Source organism: Lactuca virosa, chromosome 4, assembly GCF_052849685.1.
Source record: "Lactuca virosa cultivar CGN04683 chromosome 4, Lactuca_virosa_CGN04683_v6, whole genome shotgun sequence".
Classification (NCBI taxonomy): domain Eukaryota; kingdom Viridiplantae; phylum Streptophyta; class Magnoliopsida; order Asterales; family Asteraceae; genus Lactuca; species Lactuca virosa.
The window spans coordinates 446,656,234-446,677,454 of record NC_136429.1 but is presented as its reverse complement, the minus strand read 5'-3'; positions in this window follow the sequence as shown (position 1 = coordinate 446,677,454).

Sequence of the window (21,221 nt, the reverse complement as noted above, 5' to 3'; positions counted from 1 at the left end):
TCGGGATGCCCCGAGTGATTACAAAAAGTTGAGAGAGGTTTTGGGAGAGATTTAGGAGAGATTTCGCATACTTAGAGAGATTTGGGAGAGATTACACATACTTAGAGAGATTTGGGAGAGATTTCACATACTTGGAGAGATTTCTCATACTTAGAGAGATTTGGGAGAGATTTCACATACTTGGAGAGATTTGGGAGAGATTTCACATACTTGGAGAGATTTGGGAGAGATTAAGATTGATAAAGAGAGATTGAAAGAGACTTTGTTTGTGACCTTTTTGAGTGTTTAACTTCGTAAGGCAAGGTTTGTAAACCCCGTTATGACTTGTTATGATCAAAACAGTCCGTGAATGGGACTTAACTTTCCTGTTGAAAGTTGATGATTGAGTTTAAGTTATATTATGGTGATTTAACTTGTATTACCTCCCCCCCTAAAACTTGAAGAAAACATGAAAATATAGGGGTATGAACTCACCTTGAGTGATTTCAGTAGATGGATGATGAAGAAAAGAAGTGTTCAACTCAAGAACACTTAGAAGATGTTTGAAGATTCGAAGATCTAACAACAAATATGATGATATTTGTGTAAGGAACTCTTGATTTGAGTGAAGAAGTGTAAGATAATCAAGTGTAGGATGGAAATACTTACCTAAAAGTGAGTGAGAAGCTCAATCACAGCTTTGGAGTCTCGAGTTTGAGAGAGAGAGAAAGTGAGAGATGTGTGTTTGTTCTTCTTTGAGAAAGAGTGAATAAAGTGGGAGGAGAGATAATAACTTCCAGCCTTTAATCAAGTTTATGAGCTGGAGAAAGAGGGTGAAAGGACAAATAGTTGAATAGGTATGGGTGAATAGTGACTGAGTATGGTCTTGGAGTGGGTGTAGAGGGTTGCTTGTGTCATGACTCAAAGGTAAAGTCAACACTCCACCTCTAAACCATACCCACTAGATTTTATTCCTAAATAAAGATTTCCCTAAAAATGTGTTTAAATTATGAATATATAGGGTCTTATATGTCAAAATATGAGTTTGGGTGAAAATCTCACGTTAAAATAATGAAAAACGGGCTTAAAATGAAGTCGGGGTCGAAAACCGTGTGAAAAAGGAAATTCAGCGAATCTTCTCGGATTTGGGCCGAAGGTTCGGTCCCAGCAGCCAGAGCCGAAGGCGATGGTTCGGTCCGAAGGGACCTTCGGTCTTCCGAGGTTCGGTTTCGGTTCATAGGGACTTAGGTTCTAATAGGAGCTTAGGCTCTAAGAGGGTTTCGCTCCAATAAGAGGGTTCGGTCCTTAAGCTAGGTTCGGCTCCTTAAGAGGGTTCGGCTCCTTAAGAGGGTTCGGCTCCCTAAAGCTGTTTTTCGCATAAACTTCCGTTTTTGAGCTGTTTTCGACTAAATCAAGGGTCGGGATGCCCCGAGTGATTACAAAAAGTTGAGAGAGGTTTTGGGAGAGATTTAGGAGAGATTTCGCGTACTTAGAGAGATTTGGGAGAGATTACACATACTTAGAGAGATTTGGGAGAGATTTCACATACTTGGAGAGATTTCTCATACTTAGAGAGATTTGGGAGAGATTTCACATACTTGGAGAGATTTGGGAGAGATTTCACATACTTGGAGAGATTTGGGAGAGATTAAGATTGATAAAGAGAGATTGAAAGAGACTTTGTTTGTGACCTTTTTGAGTGTTTAACTTCGTAAGGCAAGGTTTGTAAACCCCGTTATGACTTGTTATGAGTGTTATACACCCCCGAAGGGTATGTATCAGTGTTTTATCGAGTAGTTCCATCACTTACCTTGATTAGGGTTTAAGAATTCTGAACATATGAATTTTCCAAGTGATAACTCTTTATTAAAAAATAGTAAGTTGTACAATAGTAACATAATGTAATCCCTAATATACAAGGGTTAGTTGAGTTGACCGGTTTGACTTGTTGACTTTATTTGACTTTAACTTGACCGGAAATTGACGGTTGTCACACTATATATGTACTTGTATATTTAGATGATTTTATTTTTACAAGAACAAACAACAATCATCTTCACAAGTTTATCACATATTTGAATAGGGTATTCTCACTCAAAGATCTTAGCAACTTAAATTTATGTTTAGGCTTACAAATAAATTGATACAAATTAGGCATCACCATCTCACAACACGCATACATTAATGATGTTCTAAGTTGAAGCAACATGTCTATAGCGTCTCCTATAACCACTCTATCTGATCCATATAGTCGTCTTCACAAACATGGATATATGTTTGCTGATCCCACACTATATCGACAAGGTGTTAGCTCTCTTCAATATGCTACCATCACCCGTCCCGACATAGCATACTTTTGCAATCGTGTTTGTAAGTTTATGGACTCTCCAACAAATCACCATTGGCAGGCTATCAAGCGTATCCTTCGTTATCTAGAAGGCACTATAAATCATTGTCTACACTTCAAACCAACAAATGTAAACATACTTCATGCTTTCTCTGACTAAGGATGGAATTCTGATCTTGATGACAACCGCTCTTAATGTGGATTCGCTATCTTCCATTGTTCAAATATCATTAGTTGGACATCAACAAGACAAAAAGTTATTGCTTGTTCAAGTATAGAAGCTGAGTATTGCTCTCTAGCCTATACTACAACGGAGTTGATGTGGCTAAAATAATTGATTGCTGACCTCAAAGATCCAATCACAACTCTACCACTTCTATTGTGTGACAACATTGGTGCCATATCCCTGATCGAGAATCATATCATCAACACACGTTCCAAACACATAGCGCTAGATAATCATTTTATTCGGGAACAAGTGGAAGTTGGACAACTAAATATTTGTTATGTGTTATACGTGCATCAATTTGCGAATATTTTGAAAAAACCATTGGGTAAAAGTAGAGTCTAATTTCTTCGATCTAAGCTTGAAGTTCATCCCGCTCTTTAGCTTGTTGGGTGGTAATAACAATTAATAACAATAGTATGGCATTAAATGAAAATGTGACACTAAATATAAACGTAAAACATGTAAAATTGATGTAGTAAAATAGTCAAGAGTCTAGATAGTCATAGTTGTATAATATGAACAAATATCTCACTTCTAGTTCTATCTCATGTATCTAAACATTATATCTCTCGAATGTAAGCATATAGTTCAATTCATTTTTGCCTACTTAGAAGTCTCTAATTATACATAGTTCTGACTCTTTTAAAATGTATATTAATTGGTGAGATTCAATAATGAGTCTTGTTCAGACAAACCTTAACTCAATCATCAAATTTGATTTAATTACCAATTATCAACTATCAAAGAGGCTGTAAATAAACTTAAAAAATGAGAACTACATGATGACCAAGGTTGTCTCATTCATAAATAACGAATGATCCATTATGCCTTAACGAATTAGATGTTTTGGATTCGATACATACAACAATGTTAGTCTTTATATTTTGTTTCTTTATTTTATAGAGCTAGTATTAGTCCTTATATTACACAAGAATCTTTTATTTAAAAAAGTTTATCAAGTTTAATTGTCAATAACTCTTTTATTAAAAAAAATAAAAATAAAAATAATAATCAAGTTTCAATGTCCATGTCTTTAAACTCAAATCTATTAAGTTCAAGCGGAATACCATTCTTATAAAAAAAACACTAAATTGATAATGCTTTGACTGCCTCCTTCGTAAGTTATTTTATAGAAGGAGATGGTGGCAGAATTACAACCAAAACATATCTTGTTTTATTAGGTCGCTTTACTTGGAGAATCAAACTTTACCAAAGATGAGGCTTTTTATCTTTTCTAGACACACGTTATTATTATTGATTTCAATAGTACAAACTTCTTTTTGTTATATCATAATACACTATAGAGCAGATGCTTTAATCTTTTTTTCCCATACTATACCCGTTAATGAATCAAAAACCCTAGTAGCACATTAACCATGCATGCATAAAGACTATAAGCTGCTAATTATAGTAGAGACAGGTATTTGAAGTGGATTCAGATATCCCTTTTTTAATTAGTTTTTTTCCCTGCTTTGCCTTTAAAAGATGACTAGTTTAATTTATTGATAAATGATTTTGAGACCGGAACTTTTACGAACAAATGGGAACAAAACCCACAAACCTCAATTGCGCTTTCCTAGTATGAATATTTACTTTATTCAACCAGAAAGATTGTTGAGAAGTAACATGTCATGTTTGTTAGTTATAGAATCCAATAAACAACCTTCACGCATTTATCGTCCGTAATAATCAATGAATATATGACATTTGTTTTTTCTTGAACAACATTAAGCTCAACGAACATGGCCTTGTCATTTTTTTTTTATTTTTTTTAATAATCCAACAGATGTATTAAGTTTACATTGTCATATCACTTTCCTTCATCGGATAAAATGAACAAACAACTATATTTTTTTAACTTTATTTTAATTAAAATCCATAAAAACAATATTTGATCATGAATGTTTTGTTAAACTCAGGGGATCCAGGGGGATTCTTTGAATGTTAAAGAATAAGTGTAAGATTCTGTTACACCAATGATAATGATAATAGATAAATAAATAGATAAAAGGATTCGTCGACACAAAAATAACGATTTCTTGCTAACCTGAGATAAAAGCTCGAACAAATGATCGAAAAAACCTATGTACAAGTAAGGCTCTTTACACTTTCCTAGAACAAATCTCAACCTTTTTTCTTTTCTCATGCAACAAGAAAAGAAGTGTCGAATATAGCCTATATATATATATATATATATATATATATATATATATATATATATATATATATATATATATATATATATATATATATATATACACACACACACAGTGGCAGACCTTAGTGGAGAATTGGGGGTCCCGGGCCACTGCTCAATTTCCGGCACGTAGTGTAAAATTTTTATTTATTTATTACTCTCTCCGTCCCAAAATTATAATTCATCTTTCATTTTTTGCTTGTCACAAAATAATAATTTAGTTCTAAAAATAAATAACATTTTTACCAAAATACCATCTCATTATTTCTTAACCAACTAAACATTTAATGGAACATTAAATGCAAAGTATGGACAAAATTGTCATTTTATTGTATAATGTTAGTGGTAATTAATGTTTCCTTAGTCTGTGTGTTTTTTGTTTGTGGACAATAATTTTGGAACGGAGGGAGTATTTTTTTTGTTTTTTCTATTAGGTGCACCGGCTTGAAGTACGAGCGACACCCCTACTAAAACAGTCTGCGTCCGCCACTATATATATATATATATATATATATATATATATATATATATATATATATATATATATATATATATATATATATATATATATATATATATATATATATATATGACAAAATTGCAAGAATGGTCCCTGTGGTATGTCAAAACTAGCAACTTTGGTCCAAAATGGGTTTGGCTCGCAAGGATGGTCCAATAGTTTCGTTTTGTTGCGATTTTAGTCCAATTTCCTATGAACTTTTTTATAATGACGGACTTGCCCCTTATTATTTTATTTTCCATTTTTCTTTTATTACAACAATTAAAGAACAATTAAAAATAAAACAAAAATAATATATATATATATATATATATATATATATATATATATATATATATATATATATATATATATATATATATATATCTAATAAACCAATACAATCAACACATATCCTTGTTCTTCCCTTCTACATTCGTTCCAAGCCAAGAACACAAGAGCATTCTTGTTCTTTTCATGTATACCTACAAATGAGAAATACAAACACTCCTTGTTATTGCTTCATCTTCTTTCCATGGCAATTTCAAGCAACCAAAACACAAACCTAAACCTAGTGATTTACACCCCATCGATTCTGTCAAGCAAAACAAACATTACACCCATCGATTTTCCATTTTTCTTTTATTACAACAATTAAAGAACAATTAAAAATAAAACAACAATTATATATATATATATATATATATATATATCTAATAAACCAATACAATCAACACATATCCTTGTTCTTCCCTTCTACATTCGTTCCAAGCCAAGAACACAAGAGCATTCTTGTTCTTTTCATGTATACCTACAAATGAGAAATACAAACACTCCTTGTTATTGCTTCATCTTCTTTCCATGGCAATTTCAAGCAACCAAAACACAAACCTAAACCTAGTGATTTACACCCCATCGATTCTGTCAAGCAAAACAAACATTACACCCATCGATTTCCTGTAAAAGTTTAACCTCACTCATCCATTCCATTTATCCATTTCTGTCAATAATCAATCAACAAACACTCATCTTAACCTAAATCTATTGACTAAACCCCATGGATTTACAGTCAAAGTAAAAAGAAGATAGATGAAAGGAAACCTGTGATTGTCGAGCAAACAACAACGCCGAACACCCCCTATCGCACCTGCCCTTCTTCCCGTTGAGCTCCACTCCCAAACATACCACCTGCGCCGACGTTGCTGCTCTCCTAGCTCAACCAGTTCTCCCTTCCGTATCGCACCTTGTTATCAGAACAGGAAGAAAGAAGCTTCACTGCCTTCCCTTTCCTTCTCTTCGGCCCCATCGATTTCCGGAAACAAAGATTTCATAGGAAATCGACCCTCACTATTGCCCTACCCATCCCGTTCCCTCACCTGTTCCATGGTCGACGACCACGTTATACCCACCGACGATTTCCCTCGTCACCATCAATCGACCCAGGAGCACCGGGATTAGCCGCCTGCGAGCCTTCTTCCCTTCCCCTCACGAATCGCCATCCACCATCGAACCATACCCCTCAATCGAAATGTTAGTTAAGATTTCTTACGATTCTTCATTTTCTCCGGTCCAGTCATGCGCTGGAGGCGCTTCATCTTCTTCACAATCGGTCATCAATTAGAGGCTAATGTTTGATTTCATTCCTGTTTCCTTTGTGTATACTGTGGTTCATTCACGTTCATATCATCCGATCAAAGATCGAACACGGGCACAAAAGCCCTTTCCCATTTATCCATCTAGATCGATTCAAGAATCCAAATAAATTTTTTGCATTATTATCTTTTGATAATTCAGATTTAGAGAGAGAGAGAGAGAGACAGAGAGAGAGACAGAGAGATTTTCTTTTTTTTCTTTCCTTTTTTTATTTCTGTAATAAAAAAATTAAAAAGGGAAAATACCAAGGGCAAATCCGTTATTATAAAAAGTTTTAAAATTTTTGGACTAAAATCACAACAAAACGAAACTATTGGACCATCCTTGCGAGCCAAACCCATTTAGGACCAAAGTTGCTAGTTTTGACATACCACAGGGACCATTCTTGCAATTTTGTCTATATATATATATATATATATATATATATATATATATATATATATATATATATATATATATATATATATATATATATATATATATATATAGACATGCTAAATTTGAAACATACATTGTTCCAAATCAAACATTGTTTTTTATTAAAACTAATTTATGTTGTAAGCATAAATAATAAACTAAACTTGGGGAGTGTAGTTCCACTTTGCGTGTGCTCAGTTGGTTACTTTTCTGTATATATCTACAAGAAAATAACAATTATTAGATTAACATTTAAGTACCAATTATTAGATCACACAAAGTGACTATTTTCAGCCTTACATTATTCCATTATTTTAGCAAGTTTAAAAAAAAATATGACTGTATTTTTTAGAATATTATCGAACCTGTTATATATATATATATATATATATATATATATATATATATATATATATATATATATATATATATATATATATATATATATATTATCCAAGACTTCCTGAACGTCAGGAATAACTATTCCTAGTATGTTGTTAGAAGCATCTTGAGCATCAAAGTAACATCTTTAATAGGTTCCATGTTTAGGTCTATTTCTCAAAGCAAGTTATTTAAGACTACGACCTTTAAGTGTATACAATTTCACATCCCTCTCGAGATTGTCTCTCAAGACATGAACTCATTCATTGAAGTTGTATCTATTGAATGTTGTTATTTCATTAAGTCATCAAAGAAAATGACATTTCATGTTTATGAGAGTGGATTATATATATCTACAAAGTATTAAAAAAAATTATTAATTTAGTATTGTAAATATTTAATCTTTACTAATTAATGTTGTGTTAGTTTCCAAAAACATTAATTATCAAAGTCAAGGATCCATGTTGTGATACAAATAAATGGGTAGTTATCATTTATCCCATTCGTATGAATCTAACCCGGTAGATACCGATTATCAATTATATTCTATTATATAATTCTAGATTTATGACATCACTAATAACAAATTTCATTAAAAATATTTGATCCCATATATGCCTCGAAACTCTTCTTGTTTAGGTATTATTTATCACAAAATATTTTCGATCAAATCATCCAATTTGAAAAATTTGTGTAATCGACCTATAACTTTGTTATAGAAATTGCGAAAACACCCCGACCATCAGAAGATAACATTAGGTGGTTAGGTATCCTTTATCGCACTAGTGCATACAAGAGACGTGCGAGTGTTCTTCAAAAAGGGTTGCATAGATTTGAGGTTTGTAAGGGGTTTTTGATGTTTTTATAATTCTAGTTTTAAAAAACGTATTATATCATTGTTATTGCATGCATCCAATAAACCATTGTATACTTTAAAAAACTTATTTATGTAAAGTCACATTTTAATAATGTTCGTTTATAAAATCCGATTTTAGAAAATTGACGTGATCAAATTTCAATAGCTAGTATTAAGTTTTATGTTTGAGCGCTTTAGAAAATTTGTAATCCTTTTAATAAAACATCCTTTTGTAAACTAAGATTTGGGGTTTGATAAGTTTACACATCTCTACTTTAAACTTATATAATTTTAATCCCGAAATATTACCGGTTACTAGTTTTAACGATAACACTTGTTTTAATTTTAAAACTATTTTACCATCTTAAGTTAAAAGGTAAATTTCATTAAAACCAAACTCCTTTGCGATGTTTATTTATGTTCAAATATTATTTTGCATTTGAAAAACAAATTTATCAACCACATATAATAATAACAACTAAAATATAAAACATCACAAATATATTAGAAAACATATGTGCATAAACCAACTAACTATTGACATTTTCTGAGCCGTCACAAAATGTCAAGTTCATTCCTAAAGGGACATTTAAATCGACCATAAATCTTCTAGTAAGGTTTTTGTAGAAGCTTCCACTTGAGAAAACACACATTGCTTGCAAAAGGTTGAAAAGCTTCTTGAAAGTAATAATTCAACAGCATGCAACACTTTTTAGAAAAAGTTGCATGAAGTGTTGCATTAGGGCCAACTGCCTTAAAGGAGCCTGCCAACAGCAACAACTTTAGCAACAGTTTGCTGAAAGGTTGCACTTTTCCTTGCACACTCTAAAGTTGCGAAAGTTACCTTTTGGTGGTCAAAAAATGGATCCATCTTCATTTTTTGTTACATTTTGGTACAAATAAATTATTTCTTAAAAGTAATCTATTACATACAAAAATAAGTGAAAAAAAACTAATCTATTTAATTATTACATACCTTATTAATAAAATAAATATTACCACTTTTTCAACAAATCAACACAAACAACAACACAAAGGACCTTGGCTAGTTTATCCATATCATCCATATTTATATATTCAAAATTATATAAAACAACTATTAATTTTTCTAAGATAATTTTATGACTAAAAAGATGCAAGTGAACTTCTACTCACAAAAATAACAATTATAATCATTTTAAAAGTTGTCATAAAAATATGTATCGATATTTTCTTGAAAAGAGAAAACCATCCATGTTTTAAAAAAAAAAAAAGATTTCATCAACCTAACATAAAATCTAATCAACTGTCAAAAGTGGCTCTGACACCAATTGTTAGGTTTTTCTTTCAAATTTGTTTCAAAAACATAAACATAACAACAAAAGACTTTATATTTGAACAAAATCAAACTACTTTTATGACTACAAAAATATCATTTTTCAAGACATAGAAATATTAAATCAACCATAGAAGGAAAACATTACAACCTTTGATGACTTTGATTCCTTTTGGCAATTAGGAACTTCATGAAGATGGCTTAAGCTCCAAGAAATAAGCTCTCTAGATGAACCCATCAACATTTAGCCAACTTGATAAGATGCTAGTTTTCATCTTCTAATAATAACACTCTTAAGCCTTTTAAGAACAAAACAAAGCTTTTGTTCTAAAGGAGAGTTCAAGTAAAGTATCAAGTTCTTCCTACTTTGATCTTAACACTTTAAGAGATAAAATTAGAGAGAATATGGAGATGGGAAGGCTAAAATTTTGTGGTTTTGTATTATGAAAGAAGAGAGAAAACTAGTTCTTCTAAGTTCTTACTTTAAGCCTTTATCTAATGGATTTAAGCATTTTAACACCCATGCTTTATCAAATCTACTAGCCATGCTTTCTAAGAGCATGGTGTGTTGAATAAATTAAACAAAAGCAAGTCTTCTTTCTTCTTTATGGTCATTTTCAATATTTTAGAAAAAGAAGAATCTTATTTTTCTATAAAATCTCTTCTAATTTTTATAACTTATAAAACATATAAATCAATACGAAACAAAAACCCCTTTTTGTCCAAAAAGATGTACACGACATAATAAATTATACCTAATGATATATTATGATATGCTTTAATACTTAACATTTAAAATTAATATTTCCATGAAATAAATAATTTTCAATTAATTACAAGAATTATATTTATTTATCAAGGGTCGAATTTTTATAAATAATATATTTGCATCAAGTTGTTGTTAGTGTGACCATTTAGGATCATATATTATCTATCAATATCATTATATAGTGACTCTTCGACATATATATCTTTCATAACACATATGTTTTAAAGGAAGGTTTACCGTCTTAACTTCCACTCCGTAGAAAACTCGTCGCAAGATAGGATAAGTGTAGAGGGACTAAACATGCCAACATCAACTTCATTAAATGTGAATTAATGACATACATATCTCAGATTTGCATAGTGACTAAAATTGGTAAAGAGTTTCACTTAACTAAATAGCTTCTCTTTGTGACTATGACTAACCTATTTACATTTAGAAGTGAAATATAGATCTTATCAAATAACTAATAAAACCTTCAAGTTTCATAAATGTCACCAAACGTAAATTCTTTTGTTTCAAATGTTTTGATGCGAGCTCTCCTAGATCAAGACAAACTTGTTGGGAATACTTATTCCCGACAGGTGGACAATCTTATTTGAGAAAAGACTTTATATGATCGAGGAACCAGTACCCAAGGATTTGTCAATTGAATCTCTCTCTCTCTCTCTCTCTATATATATATATATAAATATATATATATATATATATATATATATATATATATATATATAGATTCAATTGACATATCCTTGGCTCGAAGGAGGTAGCTTTCCTTATATTAGACACAATAGTTCCTCAGCTAATAAAATGATTCGATAACATGAGTGTCTATGGCGTTGTCTAACAAATCAATGGAATGTTCCAAGATTTCTATTCGCAAGAAAACTTAAGAGATTAGGAAAGTCTAAAGGGATGCAAGAAAAATGATGGAGAGTTTGTTGCTCCATATTTACAAAAAATGAGGCATTATATATGGAACAGTTATAGGGTGTATATCCTATAATCCAAGAGTTAAAAATCAACAATTATAGACTCGCTGACTAGCTTGTTTGATGAGTTCATTAGGGACTTAAAGAGCTGCTAATTTTTCTACTCAGCACCAACCATTAGACTAAGGACTACATAATACCATCTTGCAAAGTCTAAGTCATACATAATTCTTAATCGAAGAATGAAGGAAAAGTGCTAGTTAGAAAAAAGTTATTCAAAGGCCTCATTCTAGATATTTGGAGGACATATATTGCTTCTACTGCGAGTTAGCAGGACACAAGAGGCACAAATTTCCGTCATATTTAAGGGAGTTCAACAAACCTCGCGCCAAGGGTATGACAAAACAGTTATGACTATTCAAAGCTATTTTACAGCTAAATTATGATTGGTGATGCCAAAACATGGTAATAACGTTTACTTTAACGTGCAGGAATCAAAGAAAAGAAGAAAATTGGAGCACAGAGAACAAGATTTGATCATAGATGATAATAACATCTATAGGACTAGAGATCTTATTTTATTTCTAGTGTATAAACTACAAGTAGATGTTTATATTATTACTGCATATTTTCCAAGATATTTCCTTAATGAGTTTTAATAATATAAATTGAATTTTTTTTGAAAAATACTTGTTTCAATGTTAAAAAAATTTCTAGTAACAATAGATTAACGTAAATGTTAGTTTAACAAAAAGTTTTATCTATGGAATTGTCATGAACTTGGCATGTATTAACAAAAGTCCAAAAGAAAAGGATTTTAGAAATCATTTAACTTCTGATCTTATGATAAAATACGAGTCATGTTAAGATAACAAAGAAAAAACTTATAGATAAATATAAATTGGAGAAGGATTTATTGGATATAGTTTAAACTAATAGACTGTTAAAAGATCGACCACAAAAAGAAACTTTATTACCTTAAATATATGGTTATCTATGATCTTGAAGTGTTCAAAAGTATCCTAAGGAAAAGTAAAGAATCAAAGGCAAAAAGGATAAGATTCTCAAATACAATAGGATTGTGAGCATCTTAGTCACATATATAACGATCATCTATGGAGATGTGAAATTGTTTCACTATTATCATCATTAAAGAATGCATTGTTTTAATGGTGTAGCTAGAAGGTGTAAACAATCGCAAACCTTGTACTAATAAGTTTTTTAACATACTTTAAAATATAATTATATAGTTTTCCTATCTAGGATTTATAAAGCTTAAATCCATATCATTGTAGTGTTATATATCCTACTGGATTTGGATACTATAAGAACAAGGTTCTGTTGTTCAGGAGAAAGCCTTCCTTTTAAAAGGAAATTATGGATATCTAAGAGCTTATGGGAGACTAATTGATTTTGTAAAAGTTCAAGAGTCAATAAAGAAACATGATGTTGGCATTTTTTCACAATAAGAGATGTTGAAACCTATTGAACCTCAACAAATTGTTACAAAAGGAACTTGGCATAGAACCAACTCATGTCCATCCATTTAATAGAATGAATAGTATGCCATGAAGATGTGGTTTGTAAATATAAAATAGTTATATATGTGGGGAATGTCATTATGAGTAAGGTAATGGATCAAAACACATGGAAGACTTTGAGTCTGATTTATGGAAATGAAGTATGGAATTGATTATAAGGATGAATTTCATGTATGATAATCAAGTATGGAATTGATTCATCAAACTTCTAGCTATAAGATAGTCAGAAGGGTATATAAGACCAATATGGAATGAGGATACACAAGTAAAATCATGTTGTGGCAAAGAGTTAAGCGTAAGCTAACAATGTAACACTTATATGTAAAACTATTTTCATTAATTAAATTTGAAGTAATCATGTTTTCATGACATCACCTAAGAGTTTTTATACATCCTAAAATGTATGTAAGCTTCAAAGCTCCATTTATTGACTTAAATAAGAATCCTAAAGATAGGAGTCACTACTATGATTAGAAAATCAAAGTGGTTTCGTTTTATCAAGAGATAAAATAAAGCTTAAGTTTATTTAAGAACTAGTGGGAGAGCTATTGTGTTCATATTATTTCTTGTTCAGAGGTAACAATGTCCCCATTTACCAAAGTGCGATGCCTTGATTACAAAATTGTTTATGAAAACATGAAGCATCCATACAGACAAATCTTTAAGAAATAAACTGGTAAGCTAGAGTAGATCAGTGGTTTAGGTATGAAGGAACCTTAACTTCCTAGTTCCACCAAAATATTAATTGTCTCAAGACATGTGTTTGTATGATATTCATAAGTGTTATGTATAAACAATAATATATCATATGCTATGAGAAGGACGAGTTCATATCATAGTCATTGTGAAATGCCCAAAAGGAAAGTAATGTGTAGTGAATTATGAACATTGGTTTGGCTTGTGGAATTAAAGAACACACAATGAACACGGTGATTTGGGTGTTTAAGAGATGCATTCGATTATGTATGGTGTTACAAAAAGGGATCTAGATCTAAATCTACATAAATAACACACACTTACACACTCAATTTTAAATCTCTCAAGCACACCTCCATAACTGGTATGAACCCACCTTATATAGAGGTTTTTACATGACTCTCTCTCTCACTCTCTATCTCATGTCATAAGGCTAATGCACCACATGAAAGTGGGTCTACAAAAGTCAACTGTGACAACCCGAAATTTTTTGCCTTGTAAGTCCCGCTATTCAATTCAACCGTGTGTCAGACTCGTTTCTACTATCTTTTAGCATAGTTCGTTTAAGGGTTCAAAGCTCAGTACATTCAAGCATTGGGTATAGGATCGAGTTGTAAAAGTTCTTCGCGTTGAAATCGAGCCGAACATTCCATCCAAGGGAGTGTACGGCCGTACACATGGGTGTACGGCCGTACACCCATCATGACCATACACCCACCCCCTTATGAAGGGTATTCCTTCATTTCTAGTCATTTCTTCATTTTCCAAGTCAAGAAATCGAGTTTTCTCTTAACTATCATCGAGTTCTTCATCCTAGATCATCAAAAATGTAAGTGTTTCCTCCATCTTTGAGTTGTTATCTTTCTTAATCATCTATCACCCTTTGATTTCATCCATGGAAATCATCTTTTTGGGTAGATCTTCAAGATCTTCATCTTTCACCAAGAACACCAAGAACATACACTTGTTCTTGGTGGCTGTGAACCCTCTTCAAACCTCCATAACGTAAGTATCCTTTCCTTATGCTTAGTACATGTTAGATACTCATGTTAAACATCATAGAATCGACATTTAACTAGAACCAAAGGAGTGTACGGCCGAACACCCATGTGTGGCCGTACACCTCTCAAAACACCCCAAAAAGGGCCTCCAAAGTGAGAATCTAGTTCCTATTCTTGTTGAGCATTAGTCCCTCAAGCTTCCCCATTGATTCAAAGACCCTCTTGTGCACATATTTCCATGAGTGTACGGCCGTACACTCCATGGACGTACACTCCTCATTGTGGTCGTACACACTCCTTTGATGAATCACATGTGATTCTAACACTTGGTCCGAGTGTTTCCTAGTCCCTAAGGGTATTTCCTTGCATGTAGTTGCTTCTAAAAAACTATATTCATGCCAATATATGCCATTATATGTCATTTAGGATTCGTTTGTGTCTCGGGACTTCATTCGTGGAACTTCTCATCCTTACGTGCATATTCGTTTGAATCACCCACATAAGGTGAGTTCATACCCCGATAATCAATCTTTTAAACTATTTTAAATGCTTTTAAGAGGGGGAATACAAGTTGGACACAATGATAATTGTGTAAATGTTTTGTTATAAACATCTTTTCAACAGATTGCTTATGTATTTATAAGTGATCAAAACATATGAAAAGCTCTTTTTAAGTTATGATACTTTATAGTTTATAAAACTCCATTTTTAAAGTACAATCATAACTTAGTAGATAAATGAGTCTTTTCTTCAAGTTAATAACAGTTCAAAGTAAAGATACTATTAAACTATAATAAGTATAGTTTAGAGGTTCAGTTCACTCTAGAACATACTATAAAGAGAAACAGGGAGGTAGATACAATACATGATAAAATAGAGAACATACTATAATGAGAAATAGGGAGGAATATACAATATACTATAACAGAAAGAACATACTAAGATACTATAATAGAAGAACAAACCAGGATCTAATTATACCAATGATCACTAACTCATTGTTCTAAACAAAAGGTGATAGTAAATTGGGTATACATGATCAGATAACTTTAAATGTGAGACTATTTCACGACTTAGCAATTCGTTTGTTGAAGTTGCGTTTGGTAACCAGAATCTCTTGCAGGGAGAGCGTATAGTATGGGTACTACTCATCACATTATGACCTTAATAAAACAAACATGTTTTAAGGTATTCAGTACTGAAGTATGTCATTTTAAAAGACAACTGTGTACTTACATTTTTTCCATTACTTTCATATTGTCACAGTTCCACTTGAAAGTTAATGCAAACTATTTTCGAGTTAAGATAGTTAGAAACTAGGGAAAACTTACATCTTTTCAAGCGACAAACAGAACAATCGAGTCTAGTACACTCACTTAGAAAGGGGCCTATAATGCTAACTTTATGATTCCTTAGTGCATACATCAGGGATATATATTAATCGGATCTGACATGTAGTAGGATGTGTGCTTTCCGCTTCATTTCCTGTTCCTTATTTGGTTGTGGGCTTAGAGCAGATTCACCCAGCCTACTATCTATTCGATCTTAGCTATATATATATTCCGTATACACCAAGTAATCATAAGGAGTACCAGGTATAGGTCAGGTCATAGTATACAAATTCAATACACCGCTTTCTAGTACAAAACATACTTTTCAAATAGAACATTTGGTAGACAAAACTAGAAACTTACCAATAAATGGTTTAACCCATTTTATTAAACCAGTATAACTTAAAGGACCTTAGGTGGTTAATCCTATAATACCTTAGTTTATACATCAGGGTTATATATAATTAATACCCGACAGGTAGTTGGATGTGTGCCTTCCACCTTACTTCCTGTTCCTTGTTTGGTTGTGGGCTTAGGGAAGATTCACACAACTAACTATCTATTCGATATTAGATTATATATAGCTAGTATAAACTAAGTGATTATAGAGTGAACCATTGTGGTTACCATTTTTACTAAAAGAAATAAGGGTTTTCTTAAAGAATGTTTTCATCAAATATAAAGGAACTATTAGAGTTAACTCCGTGAGTACCAAGTGAATACGCCAGGGTTATATACAACGATGATCTAACAAACAATGAGATGTGTGCTTTCCGCCTCATTCCCTGTTCCTTGTTTGGTTGTGGGCTTAGGGCAGATACACATAATCAATTTTTTGTTTACTCTGGGTTTTATATAACTTGTATCCATTTAGTACTCATAGAAAGGATTGTAGAGTCATTTTTACTTATCTTTCATCAAAGCAGGAAATATAGGATTTTCTGGAGGAACAGACGAACTTTTCTAAAAAGAACTTTCAACTTACCTTACATCACTAAAATCTTATGAACTCACCAGCTTAAATGTTGATCTACTCTTTTAAAATAACTTGTATTCTCAGGGGACTAGTAGACAGGTACGCGCATTGGGATACAGAAGTTGGGGCATAGTAGCTTCATGTCTTGTTTTGTTATTTACTTTTGTAGTCTATGTTATGTGAACCACATACTTTGTAAACACTTTCTTTCTAATGAAATGGTTGTTTATTACTTTGATTACTATGATGCATATCTTGTGATACTAAACATGACGTCCTCCGCCCCCGAACGTTTCCGCCAGTCCGGTTTGGGGGTGTGACATCAACCAATTTACAAAGTCATACATGGATAACTTTGTACCCCAACATTCTCCCCCTCAAAGTTAGGAATGGATGACCCACTTCAAATCTTCAAAAATCAAGCAACTACGCAATCCGAGCCTCAAGCGTGACACATGTAGAGATGAACTTCAAATCTTCAATTCTTCCATGATTCTTCAATTTGGGTTCTAGGATGTGAGACCATACGAACCAAGCATCAACGAATGATCAAGAGCTTCTCAAACTCCAAATAATCACCCTAAAGTTGAGCATAAAAACACACCCCAAAAATCTTCAATAATTCTAAACCCATCTTGAACCGAAATCACTTCCGAATCTCTAATTGAATCATTTCATGAGCTTCAAATACTCGAGGTCACTTCGGTCTTCAAGTCCGCGTAATATGAAAAAATCAACTTTCGAATTTCCATATAAGTTTCTCCCCCTTTTTATAATCGAAATTTGATTATAAAACCAACAAGGAAAGAGAATGTGCTCTATTCGGAATTTTTCTAGCCAAAACTCCCCCTTAACATGTGGCATAAACTTTTTGCTTCAATCCGGAAAATCCAAAAAATCTTGAATTTTTTAGCTTCGTTCACGGACCCCCTTTGACAAAATTTCTCAAAATTGGGTAGAAATTGTCAATTTCAAGATTCTGCAGTGACCCGGTGCGCCCAAAACAGCCAAAAATGCGAAACTCTCCCCCATTTGTGAAACTGGGTAGAAAGCGTCAATTCGCATTTACTGTAGGGGCCTGATTCGAAAATTATTCCATTTCTCAGAATTTCAGCCCAATGTCGAAGTTGGGTGAATTCTGCCAAATCTTCGAAACTACAGCGACCAACTGCGAAACATCTGTACAACTCTTCAAAATTTCGAAATTATATCCTTCTTTCGAATATGGGTGTAAACTGTCAAATTTTCGAAAGTTTAAGGACCAATGTCGAAACTTTCCATTATCTTCTTTAATTCGATTGTTGCTCAATGACACCAGATCACGAACATTTCCCAACTCGTAATCAAACTTTCGAAACTTTTTAACCCGTTTCATCAAAACCTTCGAAATTAAGATACCGCCTCTTAGTCTCGAATCCAATCAATAACCCAGATTTCGAAATGTCAAAATCATCGACATATTGATTCCAAGGCTTCAACTATCGATATCAAGACTAACACCAACTCAGCCTTCACTTCAAGTTTACAACCCAAATCGATTCCAAAATTGATATACCCATAACGAAGTCTTCATTATCAAGTCTACCCAAAAACAATTTCTTGTTCGACATCCATTATCGACCATCACAAATCGAGAACTGCTAATGCCACAAAGAATTCCAATCCAAGCAAATTTGAAATTAACCACCAAATTAGACTTGATTTCGAGATCTATAGCCTCAAAACAACTTATATCGAACGATTTCAACCACCAATTCATTGATTCATCTCCAGAAAATCGACTTTGAATATTTCACAGTTTGACTTTTCGAAGTCAAAGAACCGTAAACAAGAAATTGATGACTCTAATTCCCGAATTCAGATCAATTCCCATTTGCAGATTAACAAACAACAACCATCGATTATTAGAAACGATGGAATGAAAACGAAACTCAAGAACAAGATGAACTAGTTGAGAGTTACGAACAGTAGTAACGTACAACATCTTAAGCACACAAAAAGCGATGCAAGCTTGATCAGTGAATTGAAGGAATCAAACTAATTTGGGTGCGGCTTTGGGCTTATATAAATTTATTATCAGATTAAAAGAATTATATGGGCTCAATAGATTGAGAATAGTAAAAGATTTGAAAATGGATCAAAATCAAATTGTGGGCTCAATAATGATGAACATTGATATCAGATCCATAACACACGACTTTAGGATATTAAACAACCATGAACATTAATGAATCTAAGGGGTCGTTTGATTTGCACTTACCCGGTCTGGTCAGAGCTGACTGCTGACCCGGTCAGTAGTCAGACTGTTTGATGGGCCTCCATTGTGGCTGACTCGGTAACCAGTAAATGACCAAGGGACTAACTCGGTCCAAAAAAAAAAAAGAGGCTGACCGATAGAACAAGCAATTTCCTCTCCTGCGCCCTAACAAAAAGAGGCTGTCAAATTGATGATTTCATTCTGAAATCAAAGTTTGAAATTACTTCTTTCATTATTCTTGGATTCAATTAGATCGAAGGGTTAGCATGAAATCAATTCATAATGTGTTTTTGTTTATGAAATCTGATTTTATCTATATGAAGGAATGAATATTTGTGTATGAAATATGTATGAACTAATGTGTGATTTTAACATGAACTAATGTTTGAATAAAATCAGATTTTAGGTTGCTGAAATGAACTTATGTTGAATATTATGTTGAATATGTTGTACATGTTTGTGTGAAATCATAAATTAAAAAGTGTTATATGCTTATGAGATCAAAAGTTAATTGTATGAAATCAAAATATATGTTGTATATGCTGTTAAGAATGTGATGAAATCACATTTATGCTTGATTTATTTGTAAATGTGTGTTATGTGGATGATTAGCTATTTTTCCCCCTTTTTATAATAGACATGACAGATAAAAGAATTAGGGTTAGTTGGAAGTCGGAATTGGTGGACAAAACTTTTTTGGAAGCATGTATACAAGAATTAACAAGCAATGGCCGGGAGGGTAGTGGCCTAAAAGCAAGCTCATGGGCTGTGGTCGCGGAGAAATTGAAAACAGATCATAATTTTGTTGTCGAGAAAAAACAAATGAAAAACCGATACGACTATCTAAAAGCAAAGTATGCAGTGTGGTTAAAACTTAAAAACAAAACAGGAAATATTTATGATCCTGTAACGAATTCTTTTAACATGACTAATGAAGAATGGGAAGCGGAAGCGAAGGTACATATATACATATTTTTCAAATTAGATTATTTTTTAATACTTTAATAATATTTATTAAATTTTCAAACAGTTGAACAAGTATGTAGATAAGCTGAGAAATGCACCCCTCCCTTGCCCTGAACTTTGTACCCAACTATTTGAAGGGGCGACCTCGACCGGTGTTCACAGTTGGGGGCCATCTTCGACACTACCTCATCCCAATGAAACATTCAGTACACATGATTTTGAGGATACAGAGATGGAAGAGCCAGCACCTCATGCAGATACCCCAAGCTCAACAGTACCTCAACCTACTAGTGAGGAATCATCTGGGCGGACAAAAAACAAGGGGGGCAAACGAAATGGTCCTAAAGAAACCACACTTGATGATGAGTTGAAAGAAGTTGGAAAAGAAATTATCAAGGCTGCACAAGCATTCACGGAAGCAAATAATCTTGACAAGGAGATGGATGCTTGTATGGCGAAGTTGACAAGCTTGGAGTGGGGAGAATATGATCCGAAATATACTACTGCTCTTATGTTATTTGCTGAAAGTGCTGGTAATAGGAAATTTTGGTTGCGGCTTAACTTGTCAACTTGTGAGTCGTGGGTAACAAATGCGGGAAGAAAGTTTGGATTAGTTGGTTGACTTTAGTATGTTATGGTTCATTGTTTGACATTAGTATGTTATGGTTCATTGTTTGACATTAGTATGTTATGGTTCATTATTTGACATTAGTATGTTATGTTTCATTGTTTGACATTAGTATGTTATATGAATTTATATGTTATGGAATGTTATGCTTTTAGTATTTACATGTTACAGTTTGTTATGTTATGGATTGTTATGTTATTGAGTGTTATGTTATTGATTTAAATGTAATTTGTATTTGATATCTAACAGGACAC